This window comes from Trichosurus vulpecula, chromosome 2 (genome assembly GCF_011100635.1).
Source record: "Trichosurus vulpecula isolate mTriVul1 chromosome 2, mTriVul1.pri, whole genome shotgun sequence".
Lineage (NCBI taxonomy): Eukaryota > Metazoa > Chordata > Mammalia > Diprotodontia > Phalangeridae > Trichosurus > Trichosurus vulpecula.
The window spans coordinates 111,260,992-111,281,338 of record NC_050574.1 but is presented as its reverse complement, the minus strand read 5'-3'; the positions used below and the strand labels follow the sequence as shown (position 1 = coordinate 111,281,338).

General features: G+C 41.5%; 1 protein-coding gene across 2 annotated transcripts in view; it reads right to left on the bottom strand.

Annotated features, from left to right (window-relative positions):
• RAB30 (RAB30, member RAS oncogene family) overlaps window positions 1-18,663 on the bottom strand; it is a 112,474-nt gene extending 93,811 nt beyond the window's left edge. The window contains exon 1 of one of the 2 annotated variants that reach the window (XM_036744601.1): window positions 18,612-18,663. The gene's annotated coding sequence lies outside the window, so the exon portion shown is untranslated. Of the gene's footprint in view, window positions 1-17,942; window positions 18,160-18,611 lie in introns of those variants that run through there. The other variant, XM_036744602.1, reaches the window with a different exon arrangement.
• Between the last annotated feature and the right edge of the window lie 1,684 nt (window positions 18,664-20,347).

The following is a 20,347-nucleotide window of genomic DNA, read 5'->3' as shown; positions in this document are numbered from 1 at the left end:
CTAGGAGGGAAAGGGAATTTGGAAAAGGGGAAGGAAAAATGATCCCCAGCTTCAGGGACCATAGGATCCTATGATCTTCCCCTGAATTTGGGTGTCCCTTTTCTCCCCTTCTCTAAGCTTCTCCTCCCTCCTCTTGTGAGCTTCTAAAGTGATTTTCCTTAAGCACAGGTCTGAATGCCACTCCTAGACTCAAACTTCTCAGCTATCTTCAACCCCAAGTCTGCCCACCTTCTCCTTTATATCCTCTGGAATTTCCATTCATTAATTAATCAACTTCCCTTCACTTGCTATCTCTTCCTCTTCTCTTCCTTCCATCTTCTGGCACTCATAGAGACCTTGATTTCCTCCTGGCCATCACCTCGACCCTCTACCACTCAGATGACACTGTCTCACTGCCCATCCTTTTGAACAGACTGCACCTTCATTCATGACTCCAACACCACTTCTTTAGGAGAAATAGGAATACTCCTTGCTCCTGACTGACACTTCTAGACTCTCCCCCTTGCTGCCATCGCTCATCAATCTCTCATCCTTTGTGGTTCACTCTAACCAAGTTTGTCACACAATTCAGATCTCATTGGAAGTTACCTACTGGTCCTCAAGTCATTCTCTCTCATTTATTGAGGGGCATAGTACCTTTCTGCCTCACAGTCCATTCCAATTCTCATCTTCATACTAAGGAACTCCAAAATACATGTTAGTGTCCCCTCAAATACCCTAATTTCTCAATTCCTTAATATCCTCAACTTTGATTAACTACAGACAGTTACACATAAAAATGATTACACCCTTGATTTTGACATTATCCACAAATATTTTACTGCTCCAATTAAAAAACTCCAAAATTCTTTTATCATCCCATCTCTCCTATGCCTTACCCTTCCTAAACATATTCTTCATCATCCCTGTAGCCTCCAATCTCTCCATCCCTAGGTACTCTCCCAGGTCATAACCTCTGTACTAACTTCACTTTTCTCCCTTTCTAATCTACACTCTGTAGTCAGTTAGATTCTATACCACCATCTATCCTTAAATCTCTTGCTCTCTTGTCTTATCCATGCTCAAGCCTCGCCAAACTCCAACTCTGGATGACTCTCATCATCTGCCTCCTCCACTCCCACTCACATGCTGTTGAACAAAGCTGGAAAAGAAAGTCACAGAACTGAGCCAACTGAGCCCACTACGAATTTATGTTATCTAATCTCAACTAGGCCCTCTTTTCAGGAAGGCTTTTTTTTTTACTCCTCCCTAATTGATTAGCTATCCAACTCCTCAAGGGTATTCCAAACCTCCTCTCTCCCTCCTCCAGAATTTCCACCAAGCCTTCCCTTACCCGGTGAGTTGAGGATCTTACCTTACACTTTATTGACCAAATAGAAACTCCTTATCTTCACCTCCTTCTTTTCCCCTTTCTGACATTATCCCTCATTCTCTCCTCCTTTGCTATAGTTTCTTGAGGAAGAGGTGCCACTTCACCTCACTAAGGCTAACTCCTCTATATGCGCCTTCAACTCCATCCAATTCTGTCCTCTAGCAGATCACCTCTGCAAACACCCCACCTCTCCATCATCTCCAATCTCTCACTTTCTACTGGCTCCTTCTCTGCTGCCTATAAATACAAAGTCTCCTCCATCCTTAACAAATATTCACTAGCCCCTACTATCTACACATCAGGTATCATCCTATAACTCTATTCCCTTTAATAGACAAGCTCTGAGAAAAAGTTGCCCATATTTGTTGTCTCTACTTCCTCCCCTCATCCTTTGCAATATGACTTCTAACATAATCTTACCCTTCTTCTCACTCTTCTCAACCCTTTGCAATCTGGTTTCCAGCCTAATCACCCAACTGAGATTGTTCTTTCTAAAATGATCACTGATCTCTTAATTGCCAAATCCGATGGCCTCTCCTCAATCCTCATCCTTCCTACTCAACCTCTCCGTACCATTTGACTCTTGGTGACTCTCCTCCACAATACTTTCTCCTCTATGGGTTTTAGTGACAATGCTCTCTTTACTCTCCTCTTATCTGACCACACCCTATCATTCTTTTTTGCTGGTTGGACATCAATATCGCCGGATCTATTCTGGGTCTATTTCTCTTTCTATATTTTCTCAGTTGCTGACCTCATTATATACTAAGGGTAAAATTATCATCTCTGTGAAAGTAATTTCCAAACCTATAAATTCAGCCCTAGTATCTCTTCTGGGATTTAGTCACACATTTGCAATTGTCTATTGGACATTTCAAAAAGGACATCCCATAGACATCTCAAGCTAAACATGTTGGAAACAGAACTCATTTTTTTTTCCCCCAAAACCCACCCCTCTTGCAAACTTTGCTGTTTCTGTGAAGGAGACCACCATTCTTCAGTCTCAGGCTGACAAACTTGTCATTGTCCTCAACTCCTAACCTTACCTCGATGCACATACCAAATCAATTACCAAGTCTTTTTGTTTCTATCTCCACCATCTTTCACAGCCATACCCTTCTCCTTACTCTCAAAGTCATCATCCTACTTCATGCCCACATCACCTCTCACCTGGATTACTGTAATAGCCTCCTATTTGGTCTTCCTGACCCCAGTCTCATCCCATGAGAATCCATCCTCCACACAACTGCTAAAGTTATTTTCCAAAAGCGTAGATCTGACCATGATATTCATCAAACTCTATTGGCCCTCTATTGCCTTGAGAACCAGCTATAATCTCCTTTGTTAGACTTCTGGAGGTTTACAATCTGGCCCCAACTTCCCTTTCCAACCTTGCAATGCATTATTCCCTTATCCTCATTCTCCCTTACAGTCAAACTGGCCTTCCTGCTCCTCCTCTCACACAACTCCCCATCTCCTGTCTCCTTGACTTTGCCCTGATTGTCCCTTATGCCTGGAATACTCCCCCACCTCACAATTGGCTTCTCAGAATCCTTTGTTCCACTCCAAGCTCAGCTCAAGTAACACCTTGTACATAAAATAAAGCCTTTCCTCATCTCTTCTGATGCTAATGCCTTCCCCACAAAATTATCCTGTATGTATTTTTACACATTTTCCACATACTTATATATGTACAGAAATCTCCCCAGATAGAATATAAATTCCTAGTGGACAGGAACAGTTTCATTTTAGTTTTTAATATCTCCAATGCCTGAGTGCTCAGCACACAGTTTGGACTTAGCAAATGCCTAGAGATTAAAAAATCATCACTTCTAATCTCACCACCATGCTGCTAACTCAAGCCTTGAGTGACATCACCTCCTTCAGCCTCCTCTCCCCTCAGATTGGGAGGCTAGAAGGCGGAGGACCAAACTCCTCCCAATGCCTTCCTTTATAGAGGGCAGAAACTGGACTCTCAGCTCCCTCCACTTTGCATCTACTACTCTGCCTAGTTTCAACACCATGGAACAAGATGCCCCCCACTGGTTACCCCCAGTATCCCTTCCCTCCTTACTTTCCTGCCTCTTTTTGTATGCTGTCCCCCCCTTTGGACTGTAAGCTTCTTGAGGGTAGGGGCTGCCTTTCTTTTTCTGTTATTATTAATTGTATCCCTAGCACTTTGCGCAGTGCCTGAAACACAGCAGGTGCTTCATAAATGTTTTATTGGATCAGACTTGAAGTCAGAAGAGTCCTGGTTTCAAATTCTGCCTCCAAAATGAATAGATAACTTAACCAGTCTAAGGCTCAGATTCCTTGTCTGTAAAATGAACACAGAAATACTAATAGTACGTAAAGTGCTTGATAAATGTTAGCAATCACACTTTTATTTATCTCAATCTAATAAAAGCTTATTAATAATGATAATAATGGGAATGAAAGCTTATATCCATAGAGTGCATCAACATTTTCAAAGCACTTTATATGTATGATCTCATTGATCCTCCCAACAGCAGTATAAATGTTATCCCAGTTTTACAGACAAGAAAATTGAACTCAGAGCAGTAAAATAATTTACTGAAGATCACATAGTTAGTAAGTGACAGACAGAGCCAGGCCTGTAACCCAGGTCTTCTGATTTCTAGTCTAGACATCTTTTCACCAATGGAAAAATTTCCAAAATGTATTATCCCCCAACTCCACATATCAAAGAGTAATTATTGCCCTAAGAACATCTCTTATATATCCTCCCTTCTCTCATTGGCCACTGTAGGGAAGGGGAAGGAAATAAGCATTTTTAGAGTGCCTTCTAAGCACCAGGCACTGTGTGAAGCACTTTGCCATCACCACAGTGTAGTCCCTCATCATCTCACATCTAGACTACTGCAGTATCCTGATGGTTGGTCTATAGGCCACAAGTCTCTCCCCATCCCAGTCCATCTTCCACTCAGCAGTCAGAATCATCTTCCTAAAGCAAAGGTCTGACTATGTTGCTCCACAATATTCAATTAACTCCAGTGATTCTCTACAGTCTCCAAGATCAAATATAAAATCCTCAGTTTGGCATTCAAAGCATTTCGTGACCTGGCCTGCTCCAATCTTCCCAATGTTCTTACATCTCACTGCCCTCCCCACCCCATCCTTCCACACATTCTTCAACCCAGTCCCATTGACCTTCCTGTTCCTTAAGCAAAACACTCCATCTCCAGACTGGGCATCTTCACTGTCACCCATGCCTAGAATTCTCTCTGCTCATTTACACCTCCCAGATTCCCTGCCATCTTTCATGTCTCAGCTTTAAAGAAAATCCCATCTTCTACAAGAAACCTCTCCTATTGTCCCTAAATGTGCGTCCTTTTCACCTCTTGGTTATCTCCAGTTTATCCTGTATATATATATTGTGTGCCCGTAGTTGTTTGCAGGTTGTCTCCCCATTATACTGTGAGCTTCCAGAGAGCAGACACTAGTGTTCTATCTTTTTTATTCATATGTTTTTGAAAAGTAAATTCATACTGTTTTTTAAAAGAAAAGCAAAATATATTACCCACTTTCCTGCCCTGGTAAATAAACAGGGTCATCCTTCAATTACTGACTTAAGCTCTAAGATGATGATGATGATGATGATGATGATGATGATGACGACGACGACGACGATGATGATGATGACGATGATGATGATGATGATGATGATGACGACGATGATGATGACGATGACTCCAAGCGTTCTTGAGGTGCTAGGACTGTTGCTCCTGCATAAAATGGTCCTTGTCTCTTCTACTGTTATACTTCTTTTCCCTCCCATCTGCTGTCAACTATCACTTTTCACTGGCTACAGCTGCTTCAAATCAGCCACCTTATTACTCAATGGTCTGGGCCACAAAAACAACAGCCTGAGGACAGCATCCTCTTGTCCTATAGTACATGAGCTTTGTGACAACTCTTTGCCTTTTCTTTTTTTTTTCTTCTGTGTTCCAGATGGTTGAGATTATCAGAAACCTAACTCCTGGATTACTGGACCATTACATGATTAATTTCCTTTAACTGATTTCAAGCTAAACAAGTTTGGTTTTTTTTCCAAAAGACATCTGGTAAACTAGTTTAAATGCTAACAGGACATATATGTTTTCTAAAACTATTATACTGAAACATCAAGATAGTCTCTGAACTGACATTTCATTTGATTTGAGCCCCCCACACTGCAAGTTGGATAACACAACACTCTCCTCACTCTGAAATAATATCACTTGGGGTTTTATTTAGTGTTTTCATTTAAGCCAATTAAAATCAATTTTCTCTAAAGAAGACAACACCTTTGGAGTTAACTGCAGACACCTGAGGAAGCTAGGTAGTCCTGAGGAGAGAGCCCTAGGCCTAAGTACAAACATGACCTCAGACATTTACTAGCTGTGTGACCCTGGGACAAGTGACTTAACCTCTGCTTGCCTCAGTTTCCTCATCTGTATAATGGAGATAGTAATAGTCACCTCCCTCTCAGGGTCATTGTGTGGATCAAATGAGATAATAAGTTTATCTCACTAGGCACTTGATAAATTCTTGAATCCTTCTTCTTTCCCTACCCTGGAGCGTCACGAAACTACTGCCTAGGATTTCTAGCTTTACAACTTAGAATTAGAATCTAAAGTGTTAGAAAGGACCTGTGCTATATCAAAAGCCCTCCAGAACATCCCTATTCATCCAATCCCCACCTGAAGACACTCAGCGATGGGAAACTTACTGCCTTTGAAGGCAGCTCATTGTACTTTTGGACACCTACAAGTCTGGAAGTCCTTTCTCATATTAAATTTCCTCCTGGTAACTTCTGGCCTTTAATCCTAACTCTGCCTTCTTGAGTAATACAGGATGAGTCCAATCCTTCTTTCCTGTGGTAGCCCTTTCAGTATTTAAAGACAAAGATCACATCTCTCATAAGTCAGCTCCTGACCAAATATTTATCATTCTTTCAAGGGATGGTGTGGCCTCAAAGCTCTTCACTGCCCTGGTCACCCTTCTCCCCACACGTCAGCCTTTTGGCATTCTAGAACTGAGCACTGCACTCCAGACGTCCTCTGACTAGAGCAGAGTACAAAGGCCTCGTCATGCCCCCTAATCTGCACACTGTTCTTAACATAACCTGAGATCACATTAGCTTTCTTGGCTGCCATAAGAGACACTGCCAGTGTCTCCCCTCTGTTAATTATTTCCATTTTATCCTGTCTATACCTCATTTGTATGTAGTTGTTTGCTTGTTGCGTTCCAGATGGTATTGTTAGTTTCTCAAGGGCAGAGTCTGTCTTCTGCCTTTCTTTGTATCCCTAGCACCACATGGTGCCTGGCACATAGTAGGCTCTAAATAAATGTTCATCGACTGACTTATTGACTCATATGAGGCCAGGAGACCACCACACTGACAGGTTTTTGTAAAGTGAACTATCTTTCAGCCACATCTCTCTCACCTTGAACCTTGCAGAACTGATTTTTTACCCTTTTTACATTCATGCTCTCCTTCACTCTGACACTTCTATAGTACTTTAAGGTTGACCCAGAACTTTACATCCATTATCTCATTTGAACCTCACAACAACCCTGTGAAATACCTGCTACAAGTATTACTGCTCCCATTTTATACATGAGTAAAGACCCTCAGGGAGGTACAGCGGCTTGGCCTACAGTCACACTGCTAGTAAGTGTCAGAGATCAAATCTGAACCCAAGTTTTACTGACTCCACATTCAACCCATTACGTCATGATGCCCCAAGAGTGACTCGTGACTTGTGACTTACCCAAGGCTACAAAGGTAGAGACAGCAGAGCCAAGACCAACACCTCCAACTCCTAGCTCCTGCTCCAGCTACTGTACTTCCCTCTACACCAGGGCTTCTTAGACTTTTTCCACTCCTGACCCCTTTTTGGGTTTCTTCATTGCTGTTACATGGACTGAGGACATAAGTAGTGTAAAGTGCGCACGCTTTGTGTTCGGAACCAAGGATGCAGTGAAGTTGTGCAATGCGACACAAGCAAGTGCTGCCAGAAACACCTCGGATTCATTGATTTTTAATTAATTAATTAATTTTTGGTCACTGCATCTTCAAAAACCTTTTACTGTTGCCAAATTTTTTGTGACTCCATATGGGGTCATGACCCACAGTTTAAGAAGTGCTGCTATCCTGCCATTAGCCCATAAACCATGGTGCTGACATTGTCTCGGTCTCATCCAAAGAGTAAAAAACAATTCATGCTGCTAATCAGAGTGACTATTTTCACTAATGAGAATAGAGAAGTATCACAAAGTCCCTCTTCCAAGGTCAGGAATAATATCAACCAATTAGTTGATCAACAAGCTTTTATTGATGCTTCTTAAGTGCCAACCACTGTGCTACTCACCAGGCATACAAGTAGAAAGAATAAAACAGTCCCAACTCATGAGGAGCATACAAAATACATATATATGTATATGTGTATGTGCGTGTATGTGTGTATCCTTACAACAACCCTCTAGGGTAAACAATATTATATGGGAAATTTACCTTCTTTAAAGGTAGCCTGGTGCATTTTGGGACAACTACAAGTGTAGAAGTTCTTTCTCATATTAAACTACCTCCCTGTAACATCTGGTCATTAATCTTAGCTCTGTCTTCTAGAGCAATACAGGATAAGTCCACTTCTTCTTTCCTATGATAGCCCTTTCTATATTTAAAGACAAAGATTCTACAGATGAGGAAACTGAGGGTGAACTAGATTAAGTGACTGGTCCAGGGACACATAGCAAGTAAGTGTCTGAAACAGAATATGAATTCAGGTGTCCCTGACTCCAAGAATCTTTTCTATGCTATCTATTTGCTGCTAATTATATTCTAGTGGGGGAGAAAATTACACACACACACACACACACACACACACAAACACATATATACACATCTATAACATATATGGACATATGTATATAATGACAGCTAGGTGGTACAGTGGATAACATGTCAGGCCTGGAGTCAGGAAGACTCATCTTCCTGAGTCCAAATCCAGCCTCAGATATTTACTAGCTATGTGACCCTGGGCAAGTCACTTAATCCCTGTCTCAGTTTCCTCATCTGTAAAATGAGCTGGAGAAAGGAATGGCAAACTGTTCCAGTATCTTTGCCAAGAAAACCCCAAAACAGGGTCACAAAGAGTCAGACACGACTGAAATGGCTGAGCAACAACAAACATGTATGTACTACATCTGACATAAATATAAAGTGAAGAAATACAAATCTATACAAGGTAGTTCAATAGAAGGTAGTTTGGGAGACAGGGCACTAGCAGTTGAGGGAACCAGGAAGGGCATCATGCAGAGATGGTACCCAAGATGCCTCTTTAATGAGGAGAAAGACTCTGTGAAGGGGAGGTAAGGAGAGGGAGCATTCCAGGCATGGAGGACAGCCAGTCCATGCAAAGTCACTGAGACAGGAGATGGAATATGGGAGGAATAGAGAGAAGGCCAGATTGGCTGGATCACACAGAGTACAAGAGGAAGAGTGATGGACCATGAGCTTGGAAAGGTAGGTTAGGGCAGGTTGTGAAGGGCTTTAGAAGATAAATAGAAGAGTGTCTATGTTATCCTAGAGGCAACGGGGGAAGCTTCAAATGTGGTGTTTCAATACCACGGTGATAAAAATGAGTGTTTTCATGATTGTTTCCTCTGCTGCTTCTCAGTGCCCTCTGGACTGAATGGGGAGAGCTTCAGAATGTTTACTGCAAAGGGCTGCATTCGTGCAGAGATACATTTTAATTCGCTGACATCAGCAGAAGGGCATATCTCCATTTGGATAGCAGGAGGTGGCCACAACATATTGGCAGGTCAAACTGCCAGGGGCTGGCAGCTCTATTCCATTATTGGGGTCTAAATAGAACACAGTATCTAAAGGAGTTATTGACTTTAGTACACATCTGGGCACCTATTTTTTCCAGAGTGTGACCTTGGCTAAATCACTCCACCTCTTCTAATCCTGATCTCTGTGACCCATAGGATAAGAGGGTTGGACTAAATGATCTCTAAAGTCTCTTCCAGAGTCATGGAGAGGGAGTAATCAAGGCCTTGTCCTAGGGTATCAAATTAACACAGTTCTGATAGCAATTTCGATTTTTCAGGAATATGGAAACGGTAGAGCTTGGCATCTAGCTAGCCAAAAATAATTATGTAAGAAGTTACCAGATGGAGCGAGGGGTGAGACGAACTGGTGAGCTCTTCCCAACCATGGCTGGGTCACTCCTCCACCCTCCAGACTCAAAGAAGGGCTCCCTTTCTACTGCTTGCCCTTAGTGGGATCTGTGGTTCTTGCCCTGGGCACAAAACTTTTTCATTATATATCTGAATTTGATGATTCTATAAGAAGGGAGGTAGATTCTATAAGAAAGTAGTAGAGCAAAAAAAAAAAGTACTGGATTTGTAATTAAATGATCTGGGTTCAAATGCTGACTCTGCCACCCCCTACCTGTGTGAGTCTGTGAAAATTACTTAATGTCTTTGGGCTTCAATTCTTCATTTGTGAAATGAGGGGATTTGATTACGGCCTCCAAGTTCTTTCTAGCTCTTAATCTATGATCCTATAATGCAGTACACCTGAGGGTAATCTCTTTATCCTTCTACTTTGCTGATGAAAAATGTTGATGTGGAGAAAGGTCATGTTAAATCTCATTGCATTTGCACAAAAGCCACAGGAAAATATTAAAAGAAGCAAAAAAAAGCCATGAACTGGGTATATACATTTCTCAACACCAATGGTCCTTCAGCCAACTATTTTCAGGAATCACATGGGCTTATAGTGTAGAGAACAAATCAGAGAGAGCTGGGGAAGAATAAGAAGGAAATTAAAATGGAGATAATGGCAAGCAAAAGCTATTTCAGTGAAATATATATCATGTACACACACATATATTTTCTTTTGGGCCAGAGAGTAACTTCCTCTACCAACACAAACTAGCAATACCTTTTCTCCCTTAGAAAGTTGCCTGAAGAACTAAGAGGTCAAGAGACAACCACAGGGGGCACACAGCCAGTATGCGTCCAAGAGAAGATCTTGCTTCTTCTTGCTATATCTATTAGACCATTGTACCTTTCTCTACATCCTACCCCACTCCCCATCACAGAGAGAGAAGAGACAGAGACACAGAGAGAAACACAGAAAAAGAGAGAGACAGAGACAGAGAAACAGACACATACCTATTTATGGATTAGAATTTTAGAATAGGAAGGAATCTTGGAGATCTAAATCTCTAGATGAAAAAGGTATCTCAAGGTAAATCCAACCTTTCCACCTGATGGATCAGGAAGCTGACACCTGGACCAGGTGAAGCAACTTGTCAAGGTCACAGAAGTACTTAGTCACAGAGCCTGGCAGAGAGCTCAAATTTTCTGATCTGCCATCTAGTGCTATTCTTATTATATCACAGGACCTACTGATGGGGGAAAAATTACTAAATAAAGCAAAAATTTCCCAAGCAAATTTTTTTCAATAGCCCTCAGAATCCTCTTTCATTTGTCAAGACAAATGTAACAAGGTCAGTATGATGATAGACTACATTTAGAGGAGATTTTTTTTTAACTTTCTCATTTTTTAACCCTCCTCATAGACTAATACCTAATAACAATGTACTTTCTTTTACTTTATCTGTATCAATTTAAATACCTTCATCAGTCCCCATTCCCCTTCCAGGAGATCACTTCACAGGCTGCTGAGATCTGGCTACCATGAAGCTAGCTATCTCTTACAGGTGTCTAAACCACTCTTTGTTATCCTTCACTTCATTTTCACTTATTCACTTATCTTCATCATATTTACGAGCCTGTGGGCCCTAAGATAGCTTAACCCACAGGTACCTTACGTTAATCTCATTTGGTTTGTCTGTTTCCTCTTAGTTTTCATGGTCATGAAGTATCTCGGGGAAGACCTCTCTTAAACTCAAGGAATGCTGGAAATGTGACCGAATAAGGTCATCACTGGTCCTTGTAAATGTCCCATAAGCCCAAGTTTGATAGTCAGTTCTCATACAGAGATAGACTTGCTGATACAGCCAATAAGAGACTCATTCATGTCCATTCTAGACCATTTGGATTATTACCTTCGAAGAACTGTTTCTCAAGTACTAGCGATTTTTACAGTATGAGTGCCCCTTCCACAGACAGTCCTTCAGATGATCTTTATGAAGTGCTGTGGCTCAAAAAAAAATTCCCCCGGTAGGCAGTTTTCTTGTGGTGAGGCTCCTCATCCTCAGAAACTTTCTGACTCAGTAGCATCTTCTACTAGTAGAGCATGACTCTACCTTCAAGAATCCAATAGCATCTTGACACCAAGAGGAAGCATCAGAAAAGGGCTTTACTGGAGATTTGAGTATTTAACCCTTGAAATGAGTTTTAATGCACTTCTCAGCCTTTCTGGTCTCCTGGGTAGTTTCTAATGGGTTTGTTGCTTAGGTTATTCAACTTAGCCAATCAGAGGCTACTTGGTATTTCTATAACAGGATCATAGCATTTAGAACTGAAAGGGCTCTTAGAGAATATTTAATTCAATCTCCTCATTTTACAGATGAGGAAACTGAGGAAAGACAATGATAAATGAGTCTATTTTTTTTCAAGTTTGTCTGACCCTTCAACTAGTTTTACATAGCCCAAAATAGTTTAATTAATGTCTCTAAAGGACTTTATTCCCCAATGGAGGAAATAATACATGCACCCAAGTAACAATAATACAAAATAATACGTGTTAGGTACCATAGAGTGGTACAAAATTAAGTTATATATGAGTTCAAAGAGAAGAGCCTGGGTGAATCAGGGAAGGATTCCTGGAAGAGGTGGTCTTTAGGCTTTGCTTTGAAGAAAGAGAAGGAATTGAGACCAAGAGCCATTCCTCAGTGGATAAGACATCAAAAAATAGAGTCTTCATAAGAAGACTTGTAAACTAACAACCATATGAAATACTCCTCCAAGTTGCTAATAAAAGAAATAAATGCAAATTAAAATAATTCTGAGGTTTTCCTTCACACCTAAAAATCAAAAAAGACAAAAGACAGAAACAGTCAATCTGGCTAAAAGAAGACAGGAACACTAATACACTTGATAGAGCTATGGAATTGGAGCATATGTTTTAGAAAAAATTATTTGGAATTAGAAAATAAAAGTCATTAAATCATTTATACTTATTGATCCAGAAATGCCGCTACTGGACATGTAGCCCAAAGAGATCAAAGACAAAAAACAAAGGAGTTATAGACATATAGATGTAGATATAAAATGTTCAAAAAAGCATTTTTGTGACAGCTAAAAAAAAAGTGGGGGGGGAGACAAAGTAGTAAGTGGGTATCCATTGATTGTAGAATGGTTAAGTAAACTGGAGTATATGGATGCAATGAAATATTACTGTACCATAAGAAATGATGAATGAGTTCAGAGAAAAATGGAAAGATTGGTATGAACTCATGTTAGTAAAGTAAGCAGAACCAGGACAATTTGTTTTATGATTATAATAATATAAATGAAAAGAATGATAAAAATGAAGCCCAATGCTAAATAACTGGAGAAGCGATGAAGAACACCTTTCTTCATTCAATAGGGGTAAAGGACTACAGGTATAAAATTTCCCATACAGCCAGATATAATAAATACTTCATTTGGTTTTGCTTAACTATTTTATTTGTTACAACTAGAGGCTCATTTGGTGGTAGAAACTATAGGCATATACTCCTGCCCCCATTCCTAGTAATACATCCAGGAATGACTCCCACGTGCTTTCTGCCACTATCTCTGCCCTCACCACTGTCACATATAATGAGGTGACCCTTCTCCTTGTCAAGGCAAATTCCTCTACATGCACAAGTAATCCCATTGCTTCCCATCTTCTCCAACAGATTACTTCTATCATCCCTACTTTTCCATTTATCTTCATATTCTCCCTGTCTGATGGTGGTGTCCCTATTACCTACAAATATGTCCTTTTCTTACTCACCTTCATAAAATCCTCATTTAAGTCATTCATCCTCAGTAGTTATCATCTTTTTATCTCTCCACTCTTTTGTGGCTAAACTCCTTGAGAAGGCTACCTAAATTAGGTACTTCCACTTACTCCCCCTCTCACTCCCTTAATTTCCTACAGTGTGTCTTCTGACCTCATCATTCAACTGTAAGTGCTCTCTCCAAAGTTACCAATGAGCTCTTAATTGCCAAATCTAATGGACTTTTCTTAATCCTCATCCCTTTTGAGCTGTCCGCAGTCTTTGACACTGTTGATTGCCCTCTGTCCTAGACTCTCTTCTCTCTAAGTTTTCAGGACACTACTCTCTTCTGATTCTTCTCTTACTTAAATGACTTCTCTTTCTCGGCCTGGATCTTCACTGAGCTCATACCTTCTAATGATGAGTACCCCCAGGACTCTGTCCTGGGCTCTCTTCTCTTTCAATACTATTTCACACAATGATCTCATCAGCTCCTATGGATTCAATTATTATTTCTTTGCTGATAATGCTCATATCTATTTATCCAACCCTAACTTCATTGTTGTCCTCAGTCTCATGTCACCAATTGCCTATTGGACGTCTCAAATTGGATGTCCGGTAGTCATATTAAACACAGTATGTCTAAAACTGGACTCATTATCCCCTGTCAAACCCTCCCTTCTTTTTCACTTCCCTATAACTGTCAGGGGTATCCCCATCTTCCCAATCCCTTGAGCCTAAATCTAAGTGTCATCCTGGACTGCTCACTCTTTCTCACCTACCATATCCAATCTGTTGCCAAGGCCTGTTGATTTGACTGATTTTACTTTAGATCTCTGGTATATGCCTCTTCTTTCCTTTGACACTCTGGTGGAGGCTCTCATCACCTCACATCTATTCTACTACAATAGCCTGCTGGTTGTTCTACTTGCCATGAGTCTCTCTCCATTCTAGTCCATCTTCCACTCAGCTACCAAAATGATCTTCCTAAAATGCAATTGAAAATTGCAGCATCAGTACTTATGAGGTACTGATCTTGCCACCCTCCCAGTCACCTCTAGAACAAAATAAAATCCTGTTTGGCATTAAAAGCCCTTCATAACCTGCCATAACCCTTCACATTTCCAGGCTTCTTATACCTCAGTGCCCACTCCTGTATACCCTATGATCCAGTGACATTGGCTTTGCCTTCTTGCTATTCCTTTTGTAAGATACTCCACCTCCCAATTCTGGGCATTTTCATTCACCATCAGTCCCCTCATTCCTAGAATTCTTTCCCTCCTCATTTCCACCTTCTTTACTTGGCTTTTTCCAAATCTCAGCTAATCTCACCTTCTTCAGGAAGCTATTCCCAATTACCCCTTCATTCTTATGCTTCTCCCTTGTTGATTATTTCCAATTTACTCTATATATATCTTTGTCTATACAGAGTTGTTTGTACATTGTCTCACTCATCAGATAGTGAACTCCTTAAGAGTAGGGATTCTCTTTTGCCTTACTTTTTGTCCCCAGAGTCTGTCACATAGTAGGCACTTAATAGATACTGACTAAAAATAAAATGTATCAACATTACAAAAAAAAGAATTGGTATAACTGGGGGAGATGGCAAGAAGGCCCTTCCAGATGCATAAAACACCATAAGCAAAGATATGACTGTTAGAAAATATAGGGAATCTTTAGGAAGAACAATTTCTAGGACCTAGGGCAATAACAGGAGATAAATCAGAAAACATAGGTTGGATCAGAATACATTGGTATTGGTATTGGTATTACATTGGTATGTCAGATTAACTGAAGCAGGTAGAAATATCATTATACCCCTTTTACATATGGAAAAACAGGGTTAGGGAATATTTCAGCAATAATTCAAGGTCACTAGAATAGCACCAGTACAGAACAAGTCATATACTTCGGCTCTGCCTTAGTTACCCTAGAGTGCTTAAATTCTGGCTATCACTAACTACTTTCAGAAGTTTAGCCAACTACAAAGATAAGAGTTTGCAAAGTGTTATACATTTGTTGCTTTGATTCTCATAACAATCCTGTGACATAGGTATCATCCTCATTTCATAGGTGAAGAAATTAAACTCACAGTGTTTAAAGTGACTTGCCTGAGACCACACAAGAAGAATATAGAGAGCAGTAAGGATTGTCAGGTCAGAAGATAGTTTCCAAACACCTGGAATACTAGCAGTAGCTGCTCTCAGACCAAAACTGCTGTCTGATTTCCAAAGCTAACAGAATTGGTGCTGTAAAAGAATTCCTTTTTATAGCTCAAATGAGATAGCTGTATATAGTTACACAGTCCTTCCCTTCCTCCAAAAAAAAAAAAAGGAAAAATGCAGCTACAGGACCCTGTACCATACTCACAAAGAAAGGGCAGTTGGATACCTTGGATACATATATCGTTCCTTAGTAACTCAACAGGGAACAGGAAGGAAGGGAAGAGAAAACCTTCTCACCACTCACTCACCCACTAGAAAAAAGGGAAATGGGATTCAAAAAATGTGAGACGGAAACTGCTCTGAAGAATATTTATTCTTTGAAAATTACATGATAAGTACTTATGAAGTGATTGTTTTAAAATCATGATGTCTAGACTAATATAAACACACTGACTGATGGAGAATGCCATTGTCCACAGAGTGCTCTCTGGGATAGTAGTTCTCTGGAATGTCAAAGAGATGGACCTGTCAGGGGATCAAACTGTTACACAAGACAACAGGCTAGAAGCAGAAGAATCACTTACAGCTTCTTTAGAGCTGAGTACAAGATTGAGGAGCAGCAAATTTCAAAAGGGACACTGATGATTTTATATTTTTATAATACAGGAGAAAAAGTATTAGAGGGGAAGACAGAAAGAGAAGAAAAGGGAGTAACAGAAAAAGAGGAAAGGAGGGGAAAAAACAGAGAGGAAAAAGGGGTGAAACAGGTGAGTGGGGAAAAGGGAAAATGAAGTGAAGAGGATGGAAAAAGGAAAGACAAATGTGAGAAGCCAGATAGGAAGGCTGAAAGAGAAATCCACAGAGAAACAGACAACAGGAACAGATAAAGGGGGTGGTTACAACAGTACCACTCTAGAAATATTAAAACTTCCCCAAATTTAAAAAGATACTGACTCCTGCCCATCACAAATCCCCCTACACACAAATCCATAAATCTGAATAGATTTTCTATTTGTTGAATCAAAGCCACAAATATTATATAACAAACTCTCTGAGCCCTGGAGGTATCTTGTGAAATGAATCCAATGTGGCTCAGAGAAAATGAAAAGCAATGCTTGACTTTCCCCCCAAATTGATCCCATTGTGAAAATGTGGGGAATTTTAAGAGTTAATTCTAGTCTAAAATGTACAAATTTCTTGTCCCCTTGACATTCCAAAAAGGGGTGTGGTGGCCAACTCAAGTCATCCCCTAGGGTTTACGATTTATGAGAGATCGTCCACATCTGTTCTGGAACCAGCCAGCTGTTTATTTTAAAGTAACATATTTATTAGGCTAGTCACCATAATAATTCTTACAAGACAAGAGCCAATATCACAGAACTTAAATGATCTTTTGCCCTGTTAATGGGTCAACTCAGGAAAAAAAAAACTCGGCTCATTCGTCCACTTACCTAAACTGTGCTCCCTGTCTCATCTCTGTCCCTAGATACCAGTAAGTAACGGCAAATTAAGGTTAATAGCATTTGCAGCTATTGCGATCCCTAACATTGCTAAGCGGAGCCAGGGCTTCCCTCATCGATCCGCATGCCAAACCCGTTACTTGTGACTGACTGGAAACTGCGACTAGGGAAACTGCTGGTTATCACTGTCTTATTGCCAGTGGCGTGAAACCTATTATAATGTGACTTAAAAACACACACACACATACACACACACACACACACACACATCTGTGGACTAGTCTTCCAAACCACTCTGAAGCATAGCAGAGTCAGGAGGAATTGAAAACACTGAACAAAAATGCTGCTTCTACCGTTTGGAAAGGACCAGTGCCATAGACACGTGAACTACTTCTGACTGGCATAGTGCTCGCCTCTAAGGACACTGTCACCTCAAATGAGCAGAGAGGGAGAAACAGAACGGGTTCGCACACAGGCACATAAGCCGCACAAAACTTCACACACCCAGGAGATAATCTCATCTTTGAAAATGAGTTGGCCGCTTTCAAACCTCGAAATCGAAGCGTGTTAAAGCAGTCCCAGTCATATTGAAATCAATTATCTTCATTTCTTGCCTCGCATCATCCCCTTCCCACTTAGATAACTGTGCATGCAGGGGCCAGCGCTGCCTGGTGAGTGAGGATGGTGCAGACGCAGCTAACTCTGGCTTCGTCTCATTTTCCAAAAGCAGTTCTCTCCATCCTCCCCAATTCCCCTCCCCCATCCCCAAAGAGGGATGGGAAGTGGGGTACCCTAGGGAATGCGCAGGCACCCGTCCTCTCCAGGAGGGTTACTGGAGCTGTTCTTCGCAATGACCCACATCGCATAGTGCCTTTTTATTTTTCTCGTCAGTGACTCCCAACCCCTTCACTCCACCTACCCCCAAAGAAAGAGATCAGAAGAAGGCACAAGTTGGTATGAACCATTTCAATAAATCATTTCAACTCACCTGGTTTGGGATTTGTCCCCCCACCCCAGGCATAAACAGAAACAATGTGTGAGTGAACCAATCACCCACACATGGGATGGTGCTGCGATGCCCCAGCTCCTATGTCCTAGAGTTGGAGTCAGTCCCCGCCAGGGCTCTAAGCTCAGCAAGAGCAAGCAGCAATAGCAGGAGGAGCAGCAAGCAGAAGGGGGATAGACCTTAGCACAATGAATGCAGTGGGGTTTTTTTCAATGACATCATCCCTCTGGCCAAAAGGCCCCAATAGCCATGCTCCGGACCGAGGCATTCTGGGAAAGGTAGTTCCACAGTCCTAGCCCAGGAGAGCCCCGGGGCAGCCTATGGAACTACCACATCCGGCATGCGCCGCAGCCGGGCGCACCCTGAGCGGACTGAGGGAGCGGGTGGCTTTGGCGGCCATGTTAGATACACACACACACGGAGACAGCCGCGGAGCCGGGAGGACCAGGGGGGCGAGTGAGCTAGCGAGGGAGCGCCGGGGGTCGGGGCAAGAGACTGGGCAGATGGAGGGCTGAGGGGGAGGGCCGGGCGGCTTGCCTAGGGCTTCCCGCCTCTTAAGTCGAGCTCTTCAGGGCCCTGGCTTGGGGCGGGATGGAGATCCGGCCCGGTCGATCGGGCCTGGTCCAGGACTCAGTGGGATGAGCTTCTCACTCGAGCCCGGGGATCCACGGGTTGGGTAGGCCTCATTTGCCTACGAGGGTTTGGAGCGGCTTGGGTCCAGGTACTGCTGATTCCGGGGTATCGGGACGGCTGTGGGCTTGGACCCTTCTCCCCTGGTCGGGGAGAAGCGGGGTCCACTTGAGCCCCTTTCCGCCTTGGGGCCGCCTCCGCCCTGGCACGCCGCGCCTGCGGCCTCCTCTCGGCCCGGGCTCCTTGTGAGATGTTTATCTCCGTGGCTCCTGCTCCGCCCTCCCCCTGGGGAGGTTTCTGGGCCTTTCCTTGGATTTTTTTTTTATCTTATCTGGGATCCCTCCGCTTTTCTCTCCCCTCAAAAAAAAAAAAAGGAAAAGAAAACAAAGAAGATTGGGAGACGCTACTTGCAGTCTTTAAGCTACTTGGTCAGGTTTGGACTTTGGCCAGCCAGATGTTAAATGGCCCAGCAGCGGGAAGGGGGGAGGATTAAGGTAGTGTTATTGAGATACCCAGGGGCTCCTGTCTATCAGCAAATGAGGGCAGATGTGGTAAGATTTTTTTTCTTTAATGTAAGGAATGACCTTGGTGGAACGACTGACTGTTGGGGTAGAGATTTTTCATCAGTAATGCCCCTTCCTAGAGCTGGAGAGCAAGCTTTTCCGGGAAAGTGATAGCAGACCCCTTCACATGGGAGTGAAGAGGGAGGGTAGTGATGGAGTTTTAATTTTTCCCTTTAGAAAACGGTTTTGGGTTCAATTGTGGGACTCCCAAATTTGGTGTCTTTTTTAGGACCATGATTTTGCTTTTTTGCATTTTCCTAAAAGATAATGGAATCTGAAATGAAGTATCTGAACTATGATTTTCAGTTATATAATTAAAGCCATCCTGTTTTTGTTCTTTTTCAGAGTCTGTCAACACAATGGAAATGGAATGAAATTTGTTTTCCTCTTAAGGGTTTCTGAAAACCCTTCTGATCTTCTGTGTCCCCTTTATCCTCCTATTCAAAAAATTTGAATCAGTAAAAGGGTATACTTTAGGTCTTGGTGATAGTTGAATAAATAAAAGTATATTTGAGGTTATCCTTGGACAAAAGGGGAAAACTAGAAGAAAACATTTGGAAACTAATTAAAAGCTCTTTCTTTCAGATGTATGCAGGTGATAAAAACAAGTTGTCTTTTTTTAAATGTCATGATTTTGGGAACAGCTTAACAAAAGGAGTGGGCTTTCTTTGGTTTAAGGTTTTGATGATCTCTTGGCATCATTTGTAATGAATACAATGATAAAAAAAGGCATATGGGAATAAGTTTGCGCTAATACATCTGGAAACATTTTCATTCTAAAGTGATTCTTGTAAGTAAAAATGGTAAGTACAAGAAAAAAAGTACTATGTATATCTCTTTTGCTTCTAAAACTCTTTAACTGCACACCTTTGGGTAGAAGTAATAATTCTGCCTATTTTTTCCATGTTTGTTTGTTGTGAAAAAAACTTGAAAATTGTTTCAAAGTAGGTAAGTTTCCTTCTCACATTGGTGTGTGGGGAAAAGGAGGAGAATGTAATTCAACGTATCATATAATCTGATGCATTTTGCAGCATTTTGAAATTTTTCCAGCCTTCACTAATGCACATACGGGGTCCAACTAAAATAATGAAACAATTTTTTTTGTGGTATTTGTGCATACGGTCTTATTTCTTTATAGTCACGTGTTTTGTTGACATCACAGTTAAAGAGCCATGATGGACTGTTTGATCTAGT